Source organism: Meles meles, chromosome 15 (genome assembly GCF_922984935.1).
Source record: "Meles meles chromosome 15, mMelMel3.1 paternal haplotype, whole genome shotgun sequence".
Taxonomy (NCBI): domain Eukaryota; kingdom Metazoa; phylum Chordata; class Mammalia; order Carnivora; family Mustelidae; genus Meles; species Meles meles.
The window spans coordinates 24,355,802-24,374,701 of NC_060080.1; the positions used below are offsets into that span (position 1 = coordinate 24,355,802).

Here is an 18,900-nt window from a genome sequence, read left to right on the forward strand (position 1 = left end):
GCCCAGGCACCCTGAGAGCCATGTATACTCAGAAAGCCTCTCCCGGCTGCTGAGCCTTGGCTCTCTGGGCATCTGACCATGGGGCCAATGACTATGCAACTCCAACTGCTCATCGTGAATCGGGCAATACCAGATCCACTGGCTCTTTGAAATTGGAAGTGGTACCTCCAGAACTGAGTCTGAGTAGGCCCAGAGGACACACGGAAGCTGCATGAACAGATGGCCTGGATCCTCATTTCTCCTGCTGCTGTGGCACCCATGCCTCTTCCTTCATCCATGGGAAGTTCCCTTGACCACATGACAAGAGGAGGAAAACCCCAAGTGATTGAAGGTTGATAGGCTTAGGGACTGCTGCTTCACTGCGGACCTAATCAGGGTGACAATAATCTTCCCAGTGGGCACAGGTGAGGCCTATGTTCTCAGCCGTTTATATTGTGGGGGGAGAGAACAGGCTCAAGAGGAGGATGTAGAGGGACAAATGCAGTAGCAAACAGCTTAGCTGACTGGTCAGGGGAAAGCTTGAAAGACTGGGGTCTTTCTCCTAAGGGGGTCAGTGCAAATTGTGAGGACCTTTGAATCATATGCTAAGTATCCCCAAAGAATGTCCGGTACAGCTGGGCAGAGGAGTTGGGAACAAGGGCCATCAGTGGGGAGTGACCTGTACTCAAATCCTCAACTCCACCCCCACTGGCTATGAGTCCCTGGGCAAGGGGTTTAATCATCCTGGGTTTCATCATCCCCACTCATCAAAAGGATGTTTTTGTTACAGGATTTCCTTTTCTTCAGTGCCCATGGTTCTGGGTCACACCTCTTTGAGAAATGAAGAGGTAGACCAGACAGAGTGGTAGGCAGCAAAGCAAGGTTTATTGAGTGATAGTACAGCAAAGTTTATTGAGGGATAGTAAAAAAGACCCCCAAAGAGGGAGGGGACCTGAGAAGGTTGCTGATCTGGTGGTTAGATCTAGGGGTTTTTATGGGCTTGTGGATGGGGGGCTGCTTTAATCTGATTAACCCTCTAGGATCTACAGGGGCACCTGGGTGGCTCAGTTGTTTAAGCGTCTGCCTTCAACTCAGGTCATGATTCCAGGGTCCTGGGATTAAGTCCTATATCGGGCTCCTTGCTCAGCAGAGAGACTGTTTTGCCCTTGCCTGCTGCTCCCACCACTTGTGCCCTCTCTCTCTCTCTTACAAATAAATAAAATGTTTTTCAAAAATGAAGAAAAAAAATTAAGATTTCTTTGGCTTCCAAGCTCATAGGTGGCTTTAAAATTACTCTGGGCTGGAGGAATTGACTTAGTAGTGAGATATAAGACAAGAGCTTGCTTTTGGATGGATTCTTTCCTTTACAATTCTAAAGTGAAAGATTATTCTCCCTATTTTACAGATGAATGCACCTGTGGTCAGACAAATTGCATGACCCAGCTAAGGCCACCTAACTAGCAAAGGGAAGAAGCTGGTATTTCAGCTTCTCTGTATTACTTAACATGTTCTTTTACCGAGGCAGGATTGGGGATGAGATTCATTTTAGGAAAACTCTATGGGGAGGATCTTAGAAAACTGTAATTCCATTAGGGCTTGGGGTTCAAGAATGGTTTTAGCCTAGTGGGCCTCCTTCCTAGTGCAAAAGACCTTCTTTACCAAGAGTAATTAAGTTATTAATAGGACGATGGCCTAAAGTAGAACAGAACTGCCTCCTATATAGTTTGAACTCTCTTATTCCTTGGTGTTTACCTAAATTGTAAAGTTTATGATCAGTGATGCCTGACTGTATTAAAAGTTCATGTACGGGGCACCTGGGTGGCTCAGTGGGTTAAGTCTCTGCCTTCGGCTCAGGTCATGATCTCAGGGTTCTGGGATCGAGCCCCACATTGGGTTCTCTACTCAGCAGTGAGCCTGCTTCCCTCTCTCCCTGCCTGCCTCTCTGCCTACTTGTGATCTCTCTGTCAAATAAATAAATAAAATCTTTTAAAAAAAAGTTCATGTATTTTAAGCAGTGAGTTGAGCACACAGTTCAAGAATGGTCAGTGTGGAAAGTTCTGGCAGATACACACTCCAAGAAATGTCCTAAAGGTCACTGTATGCTGTGGGAGTTCATTTATTGGTGTTATGTCCGAGTTTTCGCGTCGGAGAGACTACCAAGGAGCCAAGCACTGATGCAATCACACGAGGGTTTATTTGACAAGCTTGAGTTTGGGCCCAAGTATACCCGACACAGCGGAGTGCGGAGTAGGGACTTGGACCCCAAGCTTAGTTAAGGCAGGGGTATTTATAGGTTCCTGTTACTAAAGCCGGGTGGGGATTCCTGGAACCAAAGCAGGGTTCCAGGGGTCTCTGAAACTAAAGCAGGCGGGGCTTCCTGAAACCAAAATAGGGTGGGGGTTACTAAAGCAGGGTGGGGGAAAGTTCAGCCCTTGGGCACAGGGGTCTGAGATGGCTGCTGGAGGTAAGATGGCTGTACTTATGGAAGGCTAAACCTGAGGTGGGAAGGCCTTAATTTTCTCGGCCTCCACATTATTGGAAGGGGAGGGGTGCTAATTTCCTGGATGACGGCAGCACAAATTTACCAAAATTGCAAGGAGATGGGTTGGGCTCAAGTCTTTTAATGTCCTCAGTGTGACTGAGCCAGGGTGCTTTAATGTCGTATTCCTTGGATTTGTCCTTCAATCTTTTTCCTCGTATCCTCTGTAATATTGTGATGTAACTATATAGTTGGTTTTTGTCCCCTTTCCTAGCACAGAGCTTCTAATACCCTAGTACTTTGTTGACTGATTGGAAATAGGAGGATCTTTTTTTCAAAGATTTTATTTATTTGACAGGGAGACAGAGTGAGAGAACACAAACGGAGTGGGGGAGGGGGTGATGGCAGAGGGAGAAGCAGGCTCCACCTTGAACAGGGAGCAGGATATGGGGCTCAAGCTCAGGAACCCAGGATCAAGACCTCAGCTGAAGGCAGATGCCCCACTGACTGAGTGCCCCTTTCTACAGGAGTTTATGCTAATGACTGGCTCCTAAAGGGTGGGTGCTGGCTGCTAGAAGAACCAATCATGTGATTAGAGGATTAGAGGGTTGGAACCTAACTCCAGGGTTGGGAGAGGGGCTGGAGGCTGAGCTAATCATCAATGTCCAAAGACTTAATCAATCCTATCTATTTAATGAGGTCTCCATTAAGAAACCCTAAACAAAACAAAGCAAAAACAACAACAAAAAAGAAACCCTAAACAATGGGATTCCGAGAGCTTCTGGGTTGATGTCCACTACCTGTATTTAGCCCTATCCATCTCTTCCATTTGGCTCTTCCTGAGTTTGTCTTTTGTACAATAAACCAGGAAATGTAAGTACAGTATTTCCCCTGCGTCCTGTGAGCTGTTCTAGCAAATCAGAACAAGAGCAGGAGGGCGCCTGGGTGGCTCGGTGGGTTAAGCCTCTGCCTTCAGCTCAGGTCTTGGCCTCAGGGTCCGGGGATTGAGCTCCACTGGGCTCTCTGCTCAGCAGGGAGCCTGCTTCCTCCCCTCTCTCTGCCTGCCTCTCTGCCTACTTGTGATCTTTCTGTCCAATAAATAAATAAATAATTGTTAAAAAAAAAAAAAAAAGAACCAGAGCAGCAGGGTTGTGGGAACCCCTAGATAATAGTTGAGTGGTCAGAGGCAGTGGAGGCCCCCAACTTTTGATTGGTGTCTGAAGTGGGGAGCAGTCTTGTGGGACCGAGCCCTTAACCTGTGGGGTCTGCACTAACTCCGAGGAGTTAGTATTGAATCGAGTTATACTGGAGGACATCCTGTTGGTGTCCACAGAGCATGGGATAGTTGCTTGGTGTGGAAAACTCACAAATGTGGTGCATGTCAGAAGTATTTTGGGTAAAAGAGTGAACATCCTCAGATTCCAGAGTTTCTATCCTTTCCTTTAGGTCCCACCTTCACCTCCAAGAAAGGCCAAACGCTAGAAGGTAAAATAGTGAACAAAAAAACCAAAAAAAACCAAACCCAGATGATTCATTCAAGTTCGTTAATCTTTATTCAACATCTGCTGTATGCAAATACAGAGTTCTATTCTTCAGTTCTAGGAGTTAAGAGAAATATGAAGATAAGCTATTTTTTTTTTAAAGATTTTATTTATTTGACAGACAGAGATCACAAGTAGGCAGAAAGGCAGGCAGAGAAAGGGGGAAGCAGGCTCCCTGACGAGCAGAGAGCCCGATGAGGGGCTAGATGAGGGGTTCGATCCCAGGACCATGGGATCATGACCTGAGCTGAAGGCAGAGGCTTTAACCCACTGAGCCACCCAGGCGCCCCAAGCAATCTTATTTTTTAAAAAATAAAGCCCGAGATTATAGAGATAATTGGCAGGGCTGGCTTTTGTATTGGTGTTTCCCTCTGCTGTTTATCATCATTTCTGCTGCAATTTTGGCACATCTTAAATATTTCAATATTTCTGAACAAAATTGGAGAGTTTGTGAAGCTGATTTAGGAAAGGAGCTCAGGAACTTCTGATTCACAAAGAAACTGGGGGGATAATTTAGCTGTATTGAAGCTACACACCCCAAATCTAGATGTCCATTATTATTACATTTTAATTTTTTGAGGACAGGAACCTTCTTCTTGAAAAAAAGCCACCCCCCACCTTGTTGAATAAACGAAAAAAATACATAAACATGCATGAATGACCTTTGAGTGGCTATGTGTGTTTTAAGTGGCTATGTTTATTATTTTTAAGACTGTTTTAAACTCTCTGAGTCTTTGTTGCAGGCCAGCAGGAGGAAGGCGTAGTGTAGGAAATGAAAAGAGGTTTAACCCCAGTCCCCGCCATTAAGGAGCTTTAGAGCGTAGTAGGTTGGGGGGCAGATATACTACAGTAGAAAATGATGAATAGTGTGGGAAACAAAGGCAGATAAAAAATTATTAAATTTCTTTACTATCTACAACCTATTAGCAAGTCCTTGAAACAGGCAGAGTAGGGACTCAACTATTCAACTACTAATACTTTGCTAAGGGCGAAAGAGACCCCCAGCATCCTGTAAGTCTACTTTAACATATAAAAATGCCTTTAGAAATTTCCTTTATCTCTAACCCCCCTAAGATACCTGTTGGCAATCATCTCTCAGGTATATGGCCTACCCATATATATCTGAAGGGTCTCATGACTAAGGTTTTATTCGATGGTAATAAATGACCTTTTCCTAACAATAGCTAGTCCCCTCAAGTTTCCCTCTTGGAGAACTTATTTCCAAAATTCCTTAGAGAATTACGCTATCCCTAACCCCCCTTCCAACTTGTAGGTATATAATCACCACCCCTCATGACCATACTGTAGCTCTTTCTGCCAATGTCCTGTCCCCGTGTTTTAATAAAATTACCTTTTTGCACTAAAGACATCCCAAGAATTCTTTCTTGGCAGTAGGCTTCGAACCCTAAGGTCTTCCTCCATCAATGAACAACTTTCACATGGGGTGTTGATGAGGGAGCAGAAGGCTGGCTGAGGACAAAGCAAAAGCTGACACCCTCCAAACTTCCCCCACCCCCACTGTGGGGTGGGACGTGTATGACTGTCTCTAGGAATCTCCCAACTATCTTAATGTTAAAACCGCCTAAAAAGGGCAAAAAGACCTTGTCTAGAGTAAGGCCTCCGGTATCTTGTAGGTTCTCTTTAGCATATGAAAGTTCTATTGAAACCTCCCTTTTCCTTCCCCCACCCCCATCGTACAGAACCTGCCACCCCTCACAACCCCGGGGCAGCAGCGTGCTTTAATAAAACACCATTTTGCACCAAAGCTGTTTCAAGAATTCTTTCTTGGTCCTCGGCTCCGGGCTCCACCCACTGAAAACCTCACCTTTATTCTAAAATTTCATCAGTGTGATGTAAGGGAAGTGAGAGCTCAGAGGAGGGAGTTTCTTTGGCAGTGGGGAAGTACTGCGTCTGCAGGGAAGCACTTGGTATGCTCCTCAGGAACCTGAGTTCTTGAACTGGTTCTACTGATTTGCCCAGGGACCTCGGGCCATAAATTAAGCTTGTAAATTAAATTCCCCAGATTTCTGTTTTCCACTCTGAAGTTCTAAGGGTCAGTTGGACGATTAGGTTCCCTGGGACAAGGCCCTCCGCATCTTCTTATTGCTATTGTTTCTCGCCCCTGCTTGGCCCCCAGGCCAGACGAGGAAGTGAGCCCGGCCCCTTTAAGGGAGCCCTCCACTACGGGCCAGCGCCCGGGGTGCCCCCGGCTGGAGAGCAGGGGCGGGGCGCCGGAGACCCGGGCTTCCCACGCAGCCGGGGACGCCGTCGCGTCACGGTGCTCGCAGCCAATCAGGGTGGAGCCTGCCTGGACGCATTACTAGGGCGACGGGCCGGACGCCTCCCCGCTTCGGGATGAATTAGGGGCGGGTTCTGCTCGGAGGTTGTGACCCCCACGATTCTCCAGCTCGTCCACGCGACCCCCACGGCGAAGGGCGACGTCCTCTGCTGGTCACAGGTGGGAGGCTGGAACTGTCAGGTGATGGGGAGGTGTTACGTGCCGGTAAAATGGCGGCGGCGGCCGGGGGATCCCCGAGGTGGCGGAGGGGGAGTAATCCCACGGACTCTTCCCCCTGAGCTGCGGGCGTCCCCGGGCTGCGACCCCGATAACGGTCGCTTGACCAGGAATTGGGGGCCCGACGCAGGTGGCGGCGTCGCTGGCTCAGGTGAGGGGAGGCGGGGGAAGCGATTCCCAGAGGCTAGCTGAGGCGTGGGAGGGCTGGGGGCCGCGCGGGCCGGCTCAGCGAGAGCTAGGCGACTGTGGGGCTAGTTGGGCCAGGAGCGCCATCCCTGTTCCCGGTTAATGGTCAAGACCTTCCTGCTCCAGACCTGGACGGGTCCGGGAGCTGCCTCGTCCCGAACTTAGCTCTGTTTCTGCCATTGTTGAATCACATGTGTAAACGCCCCAAAGTTTCCGCCACGTGCGAGTCTTAAGCGTGGGTTGTTGAGCCCTAATCTCTGTATCTTCAGGCGCCAGATGCCTGCCCATAGGTGCCAGAGTGCAGTGCCACCAAAGGAAAGGTAGGCCCCAGCCAGGAACCGATGTCAAGTCTGACTGTTAAGGTGTATCTTGGCTTCGACCGTCTCACTGAAGAGGAGAAATAAAAAGGGCACTTGAGTGTCTTAGAGACGTTATCTTTCCTTGTACTTGTACAGTTTCCTGCTTAGATGGGTTCCTTGGAATATTGCCTCTGCCTTCGAAGCTCATTAACTGTATTCATGTGCACGTGGCTGTAGATAAGGCTGAGGTTTAGGATTGCGATTAAGCCTAGGGAAGTAATGGAAAGTATGGTGAAGGCCTTTCAGGGGTGAAATATTGTCTATTCATGTTGCTTTTTGGGCAAAGATATGTCATGAAATATAATTAGTTTTCAAAAAGTGTCTTAAAGTCCTTTTTGCCAATCAGTTGATTTTTGAGAGTAGAAGAAAATTATTTTATAAAAGTTGTTTTTTAAAAAGTTCCTGTTGCCACATTGTACTTTGATGTGACAGATAAGCATACTGTCAAGCGACTTTTTATTTGATAGCAGGCTTGATTTTGTGGAGTGCTTTGTTCTGTCACTGAGAAAGCACAGTAGCACTTTGTGTTTCAGTCATCAGTAGTTCCTGTCTTTGGAGTGCTCACTGTGTGTCAGGCATTGTGAAAGTGAGGCTTCTCCTACCTTTAAATCCGAGCAAGTGGATTAGTTCATCTGCCCCCACCAGTTATTTAGGCCGGCTGCTGCTTGCCACCAGAAGGAAATAATGGGGTGGGGTGGGGGGAACCCAATGACTTTCTTCCACACTGCTACTTGGTGATTTGGTCAGTTTGGCCTGGGGCTTCGGTAGGAGTGGTTTCTAGTTCCGACTCTGCCACTTAAAATATGTTAGGGAAATCATATAACCTCTTTGTCAGTATTTTACCTCTGAAATGGGCAAAGTATTACTTGTCCAGACAATTTCATTGTATTTTTTTAAGATTTTATTTATTTATTTGACAGAGTTAGTTTGTGCAAGCAAGGGGAGCAGAGGAGGGAGAGGGAGAAGCAGAGGGAAAGGGAAAAGCAGGCTCTCCATTGAGCAGGGAGCCTGATACAGGACTCAATCCTAGGACCCTGGGATGTTGACCTGAGCCGAAGGCAGACACTTAACTATCTGAGCCACCCAGGCGCTCCTCTCATTGTACTTTTGTGAGGAAAACCAAGATGATATATATGAAAGGGCTTACAAAAGTGAAAAATATAGGGGTAGCAATTGACATTTCTTACCCTACGGTTACTCACCCAATGACGGTGTCTGTGCAGACTCAAGTCACCTAGCAACTTTGTGAAGTACTTACTTCCTCATCTTTGTTTTTACTGATGAGGAAACTGAGGCACAAATTAAACAACTGTGTTCTTAACCACTGTGCAACCATCTTCCTGTATCATTCAGATTTGTTATGTGTTAAGGGGATACATAGGAACACATTTTTCAATGAAGTATTTTGTTTGTGATCCTTTGGTTGTGTTGTATAAGTAATAACCGAGTTTCATTCATTCCATTGGCATCCAATAGTGATTTATATGGTGATGATTAGTGGTATATTAATATTAATTATACTATATATAATTATACTATATATAATTAATATTAACATACCACCAATCATATATAATATGTCATCATATATAATCATAATTATACATATTATGATATATCATCATAACATATAATATATTATATAAATATAAATAAATGTATTAATAATTAATATTAATAAATATTAATAGTGGTATATTAATATTAAGTGGTATATTCAACCTACTTTTGATGCCATCTATCTATCTATTTATTTAATGCCCTTTATTTTAAAAAGCATTTCAGAACAAAGAGTTGATTAATTTCTAACGGGAAGCGATAATCAATAATTAAGGAAAATTTTAGTTTTTATTAAACTTTCAATAACTTGTTGGGTTACTTTTGAAAGAAAACTTACGTTAGGTTCATTGTTTTGACGTGTTTATATAAAGTAGTCAACTCTGTTTATAGAAAAAATAAAAGGATATGAATAAAAGTGGCTTGGACATTTATTTGTTCTTTGAACCTTTATGGAATTGTCCTGCCAAGTCTTTGGCGTGTGAAGATTAATTCCTAACCTTATCATCCAGGAAGTCCAGGGAGAAGTCCCAGGTCCAGAAGTTTATAGACTGGTGAATGAGACAAACAAATAAATAATCAACTAAGGCAGTCTGAGAAGGACTCAAATGTAGTTGTGGTGGGTATAGAGAGCTATGGGAACACATACGAGAGAACAGTTGGTTTTGTTGTGGGGCCCTGACCAAGAGAGGAAGGGAGCTGACTGCAGGGTAAAGGAGAACGTGCTTCCAGCCAGAGTTGGCAGTGGAGAGTCAGGGTGAGAGAGTGCATGGGTGTCCAGGGGTCAGTCCAGAGTTTTGCAGAAGTTGCTGAGAAAGAACACAGGAAAGATAGTGAATTCTCAGCTGAGAGAGGGACTTTATTACATGGGCAGTGGGACCTGTAGAAAAATCTTAATCAAATGAGTAATACAATCAGATTTATGTTCTGGAGAGATGACTGTGGTGACAGGGTGAAAGAATGTAAGGAGATTAACTAGGGACAGTTTCCATACTCCAAGCAAGATGTGGCGAGGGAGTGAACTGGGGGCATCCACGGCCAGAGTAGAGTTCAGAGTCCACCACACACATTTTGAAAGCAGAAGAAAAGATTGATTGGGTGTGAAGAATTATAGGGTGGGAGAGGGGAACACTTGCTAAGCAAGTAAAGAATCAGGTGTTTTGTTTTGTTTTTTTGGGGAACAATATCGTTGCAGATTGGAGATAACTGTTCATTAATTCAAGAAAAGGATAGAGCAGAAAGTTTTTTGCTACTGGGTTTTGGGAGGATTGTAAACTTTTTGAGGTTTTGGGGTCAATAAGATTTAATAGAACCAGGCTTATAACTTTCTGTAGGCTTCTGTTTTCATAGACTACAGAAAACTCAATTATGTCAAAAAGTCAACAGGGTCTAGTGAAAAGGTTGGCTCCACTGGAGCAAAGCCACTCAAAATGAGAGGGAAGAATCATCTAACGTATGTTGGGGTAAAATGTTAGAATAATAGGTATTAGAGGATTTTTTTTTCATTTATTTTTATGTTAGGCTTTTAATACACTTGTACAGAAGTCCATTATAATATGGAAATAATCATGAATAAATTCTCTAGTTGTAAAACCGATCAAACATTCAGAATACTAGAGTTGTCTAGCATCTGACAACGGAACATGAATGAATGCATTCTAAATGGACTGCAAGGTGAAGCTGGAAACCTTGCAGAGATGCAGGATTTCATGCGTTCAGAGCAAGGCTGAGAACTGTTCACACCGTAAGCACAACTCAGAGAACTAGTACTCTAGTACTATTAGACTGACTAAATTTCTTTAAAAAAGGACCCTGAAAGCAATGACTGTAACAATGATTGATAAAATTTGATGTCAGTCTTCATTAAAATTGAGAACCTCTCTCCACTTAAGATACCATTAAGAGAATGAATGGCAAAATACAGACTGGAAAAAGAAATTTGGAATTCATGTATTTGCCCAAGGACTCCTACCCAGAGTGTGTGTGTGTATGTGTGTGTGTGTGTGTGTGTGTGTGTGTGTGTATAAAATTAATAAAAGGACAATTTAAAACATGTACAGAAGTCTCAACAGGCACTTTCTACAAGAGTTTCTCTGAATGGTCTGTATGCATATATAAAAAGGTGTTCAACATTATTAGTCCCAAATGGAGACTCCCAATGGAGAAATAGAAAATCAGACAGTGACCTGCTACTACACACCTTCCAGAATGGCTAAAATTAAAAAGATTATTAATGCCAGTATTGTAGAGCAACTGAATCTTGTATATTTGGTTGGAATGTACAAGCATTTTGGAAAACTGTGGCTGTGTCTAATCTTACCCATTAAAACATCAATTTCATTCCTAGATATAACTCAAGAGGAAGGGATGTATAGGTCTACTAAAAAAAAAGTAAAAAAAAAGTTCATACAACCTTTATTCATAATAACTAAAAATTAGATAAAACTTGAGGTACATTAGCAGCAGAATGGAGTAAATTGTGGTATATTTATAAAAGAGGACATTACAAAAGCAGTTAATGAACTACCGATATAGCCACATGGATGGGTTTTGTAGACAAAAGATTGCATACCATGATTCCATTTAAATGAAGTCCAGAAATAAGGTACAACTATTTCCTGGTGATAGAAGTCAGAATAGTGGTTCATTCAGGAACCTTCTGGAGTGTTGGAAATGTCCCATATATTGAGTTGGGCGGTGGTTATGTGGGTGTATGTATATGTAAAATTCCAAGTTGCACACCTAATATTTCTGCACTTTCTGTTATACTTTAAAGGGATGCTAGTGAGAATTTGGCAATGTTAAGCCAATTTTGATGAGGAAACCCAGCAGGAATGATGGAAAAAATGCTTTCTAAAAATTGAAAAAAGCATGAGAGGCTTCATCAGAATTAATGATGAAACCTAGAATTTTTCTTTTGTTGTAATTGTCTTGTAAAAGGCAAATGTGAAATCAAGGTTCTCATATTATGCAGTTTTACAATTTGGCTACAAAGTTACGTCCCAATTCCTTGTTAATTCCTTGTCCTAAGAATTGGTGTATACTTGCAAGTGCAACCTAAATTTTGGTTAATATCAGATATTATGAAAATAAATTGATTTATATTGTGTTTCATTTTTGTGGGGGAAAATCTAACCTAGTCTCTCTCTCTCTCTTTTTAAAAAAGATTTTATTTATTTGTTTATTTAACAGAGAGAGATAGAGAGAGATCACCAGTAGGCAGAGAGGCAGAGAGGGGGAAGCAGGCTCCCCGCTGAGCTGAGAGCCTGATACGGGGTTCCATCTCAGGACCCTGAGATCATGACCTGAGCTGAAGGCAGAGGCTTAACCCACTGAGCCACCCAGGCGCCTAAACCCACTCTTTTCTCATCATTGTATAATGCCCCTGTTTAAGAGAAATCACTGTGTGGTTTTTTTTCCATTCCATGCTAATTGCTCTTGATAATGAGGACTACTGTGGTCCCTTTGGCTGCAAGGTTTTGGATGTAAGAGTGGAGCTGAGGAAAGCCTGTGGCGAGTTCCCTGTAGTCATGGGGTAAAGCTCACAAAAGGCCATGGTGAACTTCATCTTGATTTGACAGTGTTCATTGCACCTTTACCTAGCTCTCTCTCTCTGGCAGTGGGAACGTGAAGATCCTACTGTGATTACCCCGGAGGCAAATGAGGGGATATCTGAGGGGCACCATCAGTGAAAGCTGACCTGGGGGGATTAACCACTTTATCAGCAGTCTTTTGCAGGTGAGGTTTCTGAAAAATGAAATTGTTCACTTCCTCCGAGGAAGTAGATTGCTGCTCTGGGGACAGTAAAGGGAAGACTTAAGCTACCCATTGTTTTCCAGCTCAAATAAGAGCTCGCCTCTACTTTATGTTTTAAATGTATAGTTATCCCCTTGGAAGAAACAGGAATTTTGAGTGTCGGTGAGCTGCTCTCCATGGGTGTCACAAAGCACATGATGGAAATTAGGAATAAGAGAATGAGGAGGAGAAGAGAGTGGTGGCAGCCATTCGTAGGGTTCTGTGTGACCCAGATTGTGGAGGGAAAAAGGTGATTTTTTAGCCCAGACAGCAACTCTTTCCCCACAGGAGTGTTCAGGTACCTTGGGGGAAGCCAGCTTTGTCTGTGGCTCTTATTATTTCTGCCATCCTGTTGTCATACAGATGTTTTCTTGGAATTATGTTTTCTTTTTATTGTGTAGTGTTTAAATTTTTAAAAAGTGCCTATGTGGGCTTACAGAAGAAAATGATGGTAACTAGGAGCTGCTTGAACACCGAAATTTTTGTTTATTTACCTTGAATATTTTTGGACACCATGAACTTGGTGGTGGGGGCAGAGTCATATAAGACATGATTCCTGTCCTTGAGTTTACTGTCTAGAGGGGGGATGAATTAGTGCCTTCTCTCCAAAGATCACTGAGAGTCATCTCTTGTCACCTCTAGATTTTCTGTGATGAAAGGTAAGCATGACAGCTATGAAATATGAGGTCTATAGGCAGTCATGGTGACAGTCTTTTAGTAGTTATTAATAATAATTATAGGGCGCCTGGGTGGCTCAGTGGTTTAAGCCGCTGCCTTTGGCTCAGGTCATGATCTCAGGGTCCTGGGATCGAGTCCCACATCGGGCTCTCTGCTCGGCAGGGAGCCTGCTTCCCTCTCACTCTCTCTGCCTACCTCTCTGCCTACTTATGATCTCTCTCTGTCAAATAAATAAATAAAAATCTTTAAAAAAAATAATAATTATAAACAGTTAATATTTGTCGAGTGCTTACTACATACTGGGTTAAGGTCCAAGTGCGTTAAGGTTGCAGTTCCTTTAATTCTTCTATGAGGTGAATACTGTTATAATCTTCATTTTACCTTTGAGGAAACTGGGGCCAGAAAGGTGAAGTAACATGTGTTTGAATTTAAGCAGTCTAGTTCCAGGGTCTGCTGTAATGCCTGTTTTAATTCACTTTAAATTTAAAATATACTCTATTTATATGGTTTTAAGTGTAAGATTATTATTTGAATAAGAGTGTGCTTTATATTACAAGTTATGCTCAAAGTTTCTGAATATCCATGTTGAACATAGATTGCTGTAGCTGCTTAGGATGATTCTACAATGTGGGAGTCTTTTCTTTTTTAGAGGGGGGGAAACGGGGTGAGACGGGTAGAGAGAGAGAATCTCTCTCTGGGCTTCGTGCCCATCAGGGAGCCCCATGTGGGGTTCAGTGTCACGCCCCTGAGATCATGGCCTGAGCCGAAATCCAAGAGTCAGGCATTTAACTGACAGTCATCCAGATACCCCTATGATGTGGAAGTTTTTTTCGTCTTTTTGAAGATTTTATCTATTTTTTAGAGAGCGCGGACGAGAGAGGGAGAGAGAGCGTGAGATGGTGGAGGGTCGGGGGGAGACTCCCTGCTAATAAGCAGGGAGCATGATGTCGGACTCTATCCGGGGACTCCAGGATCATGACCTGCGCCGAAGGCAGTCGCTTTACCAACTGAGCCACCCAGGCACTCTATGTGGGAGTTTCGAATGAGAGATCCTTTTGCCCTTTTCCCCTTTCCTGTGTTGTGATTGTTTTGGCTCTCTTAATACTCTTACATGTGTCATTATATCATCTGAAATTCAGTAAAAATGTATTACTGGTTTTATTGTTTGTGTTATACACATAATGAAATTTTATGATGTATTCAAACTGGAGAGTTTGTGAATTATGGGAGTAACACACTTTTAATGTGAATAACTACAAATTTAAACTTAAATTGTTTTTTCAGCATGGCTGCTAATTAGGACCAATTGATTAAATGAAAGGGAGAATTATGTTTGCTTTGTTCTCTGTAAGAATGGAAGAGAAGTGTAGAAGCAGGACTGAAATAATCTAGAGTAGTCTGGGGGTGCTGGAGTAACCTTATTTTGCTTAGTTTATTTATGGTTGTAATGAAACCAGCTCAATTTACCTTTTCTTTCCTTCTGAGAAGAAATACCTTGGAAGTCAGAGTTAATCAAGATTGAATCTTTCCTAGAGCTACTGTTATAAATAGTTCTTGTGTACTGAGTGGGCTAATCTTCAGGGAACTCAGTCTGCATTGGACAGAGATATTTCTAAAGCTGTATTTATTTCTCCTTATCTCAGATTTCTTTAACTTTCAAAAATTAGGGGTGTTAATATTCTTATTTTGAATTAAGAACTCTAAAATTATATCTGGTTTTCTTTTGCAATTGCAATTCAGACTTCTTAAGGGGGCCTTTTCCATACCTATTTGTTAATTCTTTACATTTCTAGGAGTGAGTATTTATATTGTTTCTTGTGGCTGCTGTAACAAACACCACAAACTTGATAGCTTACTATAGCCGCAGTTTACATTTTCACAGTTCTGGAGACCAGAAGTCTTAGATCAGAATCAGTGGCTGAGGACCAAGTGTGGGAGGACTGTGCTGCCTCCAGAGGCTCCAGGGAGAATATGTTCTTGCCTCTTCTGGCTTCTGGCTTCTGGTGACTGCCTTCATTTCTTGGTGTGATCATAGCATTCCAGTCCTTTTGTCTGTGGCCACATTGCCTTTTCCTCTTCTGTGGTCCAGTCTTCCTCCACCTCCTCCTTCCTTTTTTTTTTTTTTTTTTTAAGATTTTATTTATTTATTTGACAGAGACAGCGAGAGAGCAAATTCAAGCAGGGGGAGTGGGAGAGGGAGAAGCAGGCTGTCTGCCGAGCAGGGAGTCTGACTCGGGGCTGGATCCCTGGACCCTGGGATCATGACCTGAGCCAAAGGCAGACGCCCAACAACTGAGCCACCCAGGTGCCCCTCCTTTGCCTTCTTTTTAAGACAGTTTATTTTGAGGTAATTGTAGAGCTACTTGCAGTTGTAAGAAATAGTAAAAAACTTACCCAGTTTTCCCCAATGGTAATATCTTGCAAAACTGTAGTACAGTATTACAGCCAGAATATTGACATTGATAGAGCCAAGATCCAGAACAGTTTTGGCATATAGGTTCCTTATGTGGTCCTTCGATAGCCATACACCCCCTTCTCAGACAACCACTAATGTCTTCGTCATTTCTAGAATTCTTCCATTGCAAAAATGTTATATAAGTGGAATTATACAGTATTTAACCTTTGGGGATTATCGTTTTCCACTTAGCATAATTCCCTGGAGGTTCATTCAGGTTGTTGCATGTATCAATAGTTTGTTCTTTTTTCTTGCTTGGTATTCCTCATGAGCCTTAGTATTTGGTGTGGATGTATCCACTGAAGGACCTGTTGGGTGATTTCTAGTGAATGGCTGTTTAAATAAAAACTGTTAAGAACATTCATGTACAGGTTTTTGTGTGAACTTAAGTTTTCATTTCACTGGGATAAATGCACAGGAGTGCAGTTGCTGGGTCATATCGTGGTTGTATAGACAAATGAGGGTATTTCTGAACTCTCAGTTCTGTAGCATTGATCTCTATGTCTGTCCTTAAGCTAGTGCCACACTGTCCTAATTACAGTTGCTTTGTGGTAAGTTTTGAAATCAGGTAGTATGAGTCCTCCAACTTTGTTCTTCTTTTTCAAGTTTGTGTTGAATAATCTAGGTTCCCGAGCATATCCATATGAATTTTAGCATCACCTTGTTAATTTCTACAAAGCCTTCAGCCGTGGATTTGGTAATGATTTTTAATAAATTCATTGAGTTGTATAACCATCACCACAATTAATTTTAGAACATTTTCATCACCTCAGAAAGAAGTCCTCTGTTCATTAGCAGTGACACTCCCCTTTCTCCCAATCTTGGCCCTAAATAAGATCTAATCTACTTTCTGTCTTTATGTATTTGCCTATTCTGGACATTTCATGTAAGTAGAATCATACAGTATGTGGTCTTTTGTGATTATCTTCTTTCACTCAACATGTTTTCAAGGTTCATCCCTGTTGTAGCATGAATCAGTGCGTCATCTTTATGGCTGATAGGCTGATATCCATTGTATGGATAGGCCTCATTTTATTTATCCATCGATCAGTTGATGATCACTTTTTGGCTGTTATGGGTAATGCTGCTATTGTCATTCAAGTACAAGTTTTTGTATAGGTATACGTTTTAATTTTTCTTTGGTATATACTTAGGAGTTAAATTTCTGGGTCATATGGTAAGCATGTTTAATCTTTTTAAAAAAATTCTTATTTAAATCCAATTTAGTTAACATAGTGTATTATTAGTTTCAATGGTAGAATTTAGTGATTCATCAGTTGTGTGTAATACCCAGTGCTCATTATTTCAAGTGCCCTCCTCAGTGCCCATTGCCAGTTACCCCATCCCTTCACCCATCACCCCTCCTGCAACCTTCAGTTTGTTCCGTATAGTTAAGAGTCTCTTTGGTTTGCCTCCCTCTCTGTTTTCATCTTACTCTATTCTTTTGGGGAATTGCTAGACTCTTCCAGGCTGTACCATTTTACAATCCCATCAGCAGTGTGTGAGTGTTTCCATTTCTCTACAGCCTCACCAACACTTATTATTATCTGTCTTTTTGATTATAGGGACATTCTAGGGAAGCTATATTATAACATCCTAGTGGGTGTGAGGTGAAGTCATTGTGATTTTGATTTGCATGTCCTTGATTGCAGATGTCGTCAGACACTTTTCATGTGCTTGTTAGTCACTTTGTATATTTCCTTTGGAGAAATGTTTATTCAGATCCTTTGCCCATTTTTTTTTTTTAATATTTTATTTTATTTGACAGACAGAAATCACAACTAGGCAGAGAGGCAGGCAGAGAGAGAGGAGGAAGCAGGCTCCCTGCAGAGGAGGGAGCCCAATGTGGGGCTCGATCCCAGGACCCTGGGATCATGACCTGAGCCGAAGGAAGAGGCTTTAACCCACTGAGCCACCCAGGCGCCCCATTTTTTTTTTTTAATATTTTATTCCTTTGTCCATTTTTAAAATTAGGTTATTTGCTGGGGCACCTGGGTTACCTCACTCTCTCTGCCTGCCTCTCTGCCTACTTGTCATCTCTGTCAAATAAATAAATAAAATATTAAATTAGGTTATTTGCCCTTTTACTACTGAGTTGTAAAGTTCTTTATATGTTCTAGATCCAGGCCCCTTATATATGTATATATTATGTATGATAAATAATGAAAATTTTTTTGTGTAGGTTGCCTTTTTACTTGAAATGCAGTTGCTTTTTAAAATGTTTATCTTGGGCGGGGCGCCTGGGTGGCTCAGTGGTTTAAGCCGCTGCCTTCGGCTCCAGTCATGATCCCAGGGTCCTGGGATCGAGCCCCGCACCCGGCTCTCTGCTCAGCAGGGAGCCTGCTTCCTCCTCTCTCTGCCTGCCTCTATGCCTACTTGTGATCTCTGTCAAATAAATAAATAAAATCTTTAAAAACAATAAAATGTTTATCTTGTATCTGCAGCTTTGGTGAACTCATTTATTAGTTCTGGGAGGCTTTAAAAGTAGTTTTCTTGGGATTTTCTGTGGAAGACTCATGTCATCTTCAAATAGGAGTTTTACTTCTTCTTTCTCTGTGGCTTTTATTTCCTTTTCCTACTCCTTGCATTGACTAGGACTTCCAGTACTGTGGTGGATTAGAGTGGTGAGAGTGGATTTCCCTGCCATGTTCCCAGTAATAGGGATTATGCAGTTTGTCTTCTATCATCAAGTGTAGTAATGTTTACTGTAGGTTTTTTGTACATACTCATTATCCAGTTGAGGAAGTTCTCCTTTATTCCATTTTTTTCTGAGAGTTTCTCTTATGAACAGGTATGGAGTTTTATCAGTTGATTTTTCGGTATAGATTAGTATGGGCTTGTGGATTTTTTTTCAGTTAATATTGTGGATTGCATTGATTGATTCTTGAATATTGAACTAACCATGTATCTCTGATTAAATTCAGCTTTTTAAAAAAATTTTATTTATCTTTTTGATAGAGAGACAGTGAGAGAGAGCGTGAGAAGGGAGAAGATCAGAGGGAGAAGCAGACTCCCTGTGGAGCAGGGAGCCCAATGCGGGACTCGATCCCAAGACTCTGAGATCGCTCAACCAACTGAGCCACCCAGGCACCCTAAATTTAGCTTTTTATGTACTGTTGAATTCTATTTGCTAATACATTGTTAAGGATTTTATGTTTATATTCATATAATGGTCTATAGTTTTATTTATTTATTTTTTTACAATCTTTTTCTGTTTTTTGAGTCCAGGTATTACTAGCTTTGTAAATGGAATTGGAAAATACTCCCTATTCTTGTGTTTTCTGGAAGTGATAATTCCTCTTTAAAAATGTGGTATAATTCTCTGGTGGAACAATCTGGGCCAAGAGATTTCTTTT

The 18,900-nt window shown here is 42.2% G+C and overlaps 1 protein-coding gene across 3 annotated transcripts in view; it reads left to right on the forward strand.

The window, feature by feature from the left end:
- Positions 1 to 6,331: 6,331 nt before the first annotated feature.
- Positions 6,332 to 18,900, forward strand: part of LCLAT1 (lysocardiolipin acyltransferase 1) — a 186,055-nt gene continuing 173,486 nt past the window's right edge. For 2 of the 3 annotated variants that reach the window (XM_045979804.1, XM_045979806.1), the window contains exon 1: positions 6,332 to 6,457. The gene's annotated coding sequence lies outside the window, so the exon portion shown is untranslated. Of the gene's footprint in view, positions 6,479 to 18,900 lie in introns of all 3 variants that reach the window. The other variant, XM_045979805.1, reaches the window with a different exon arrangement.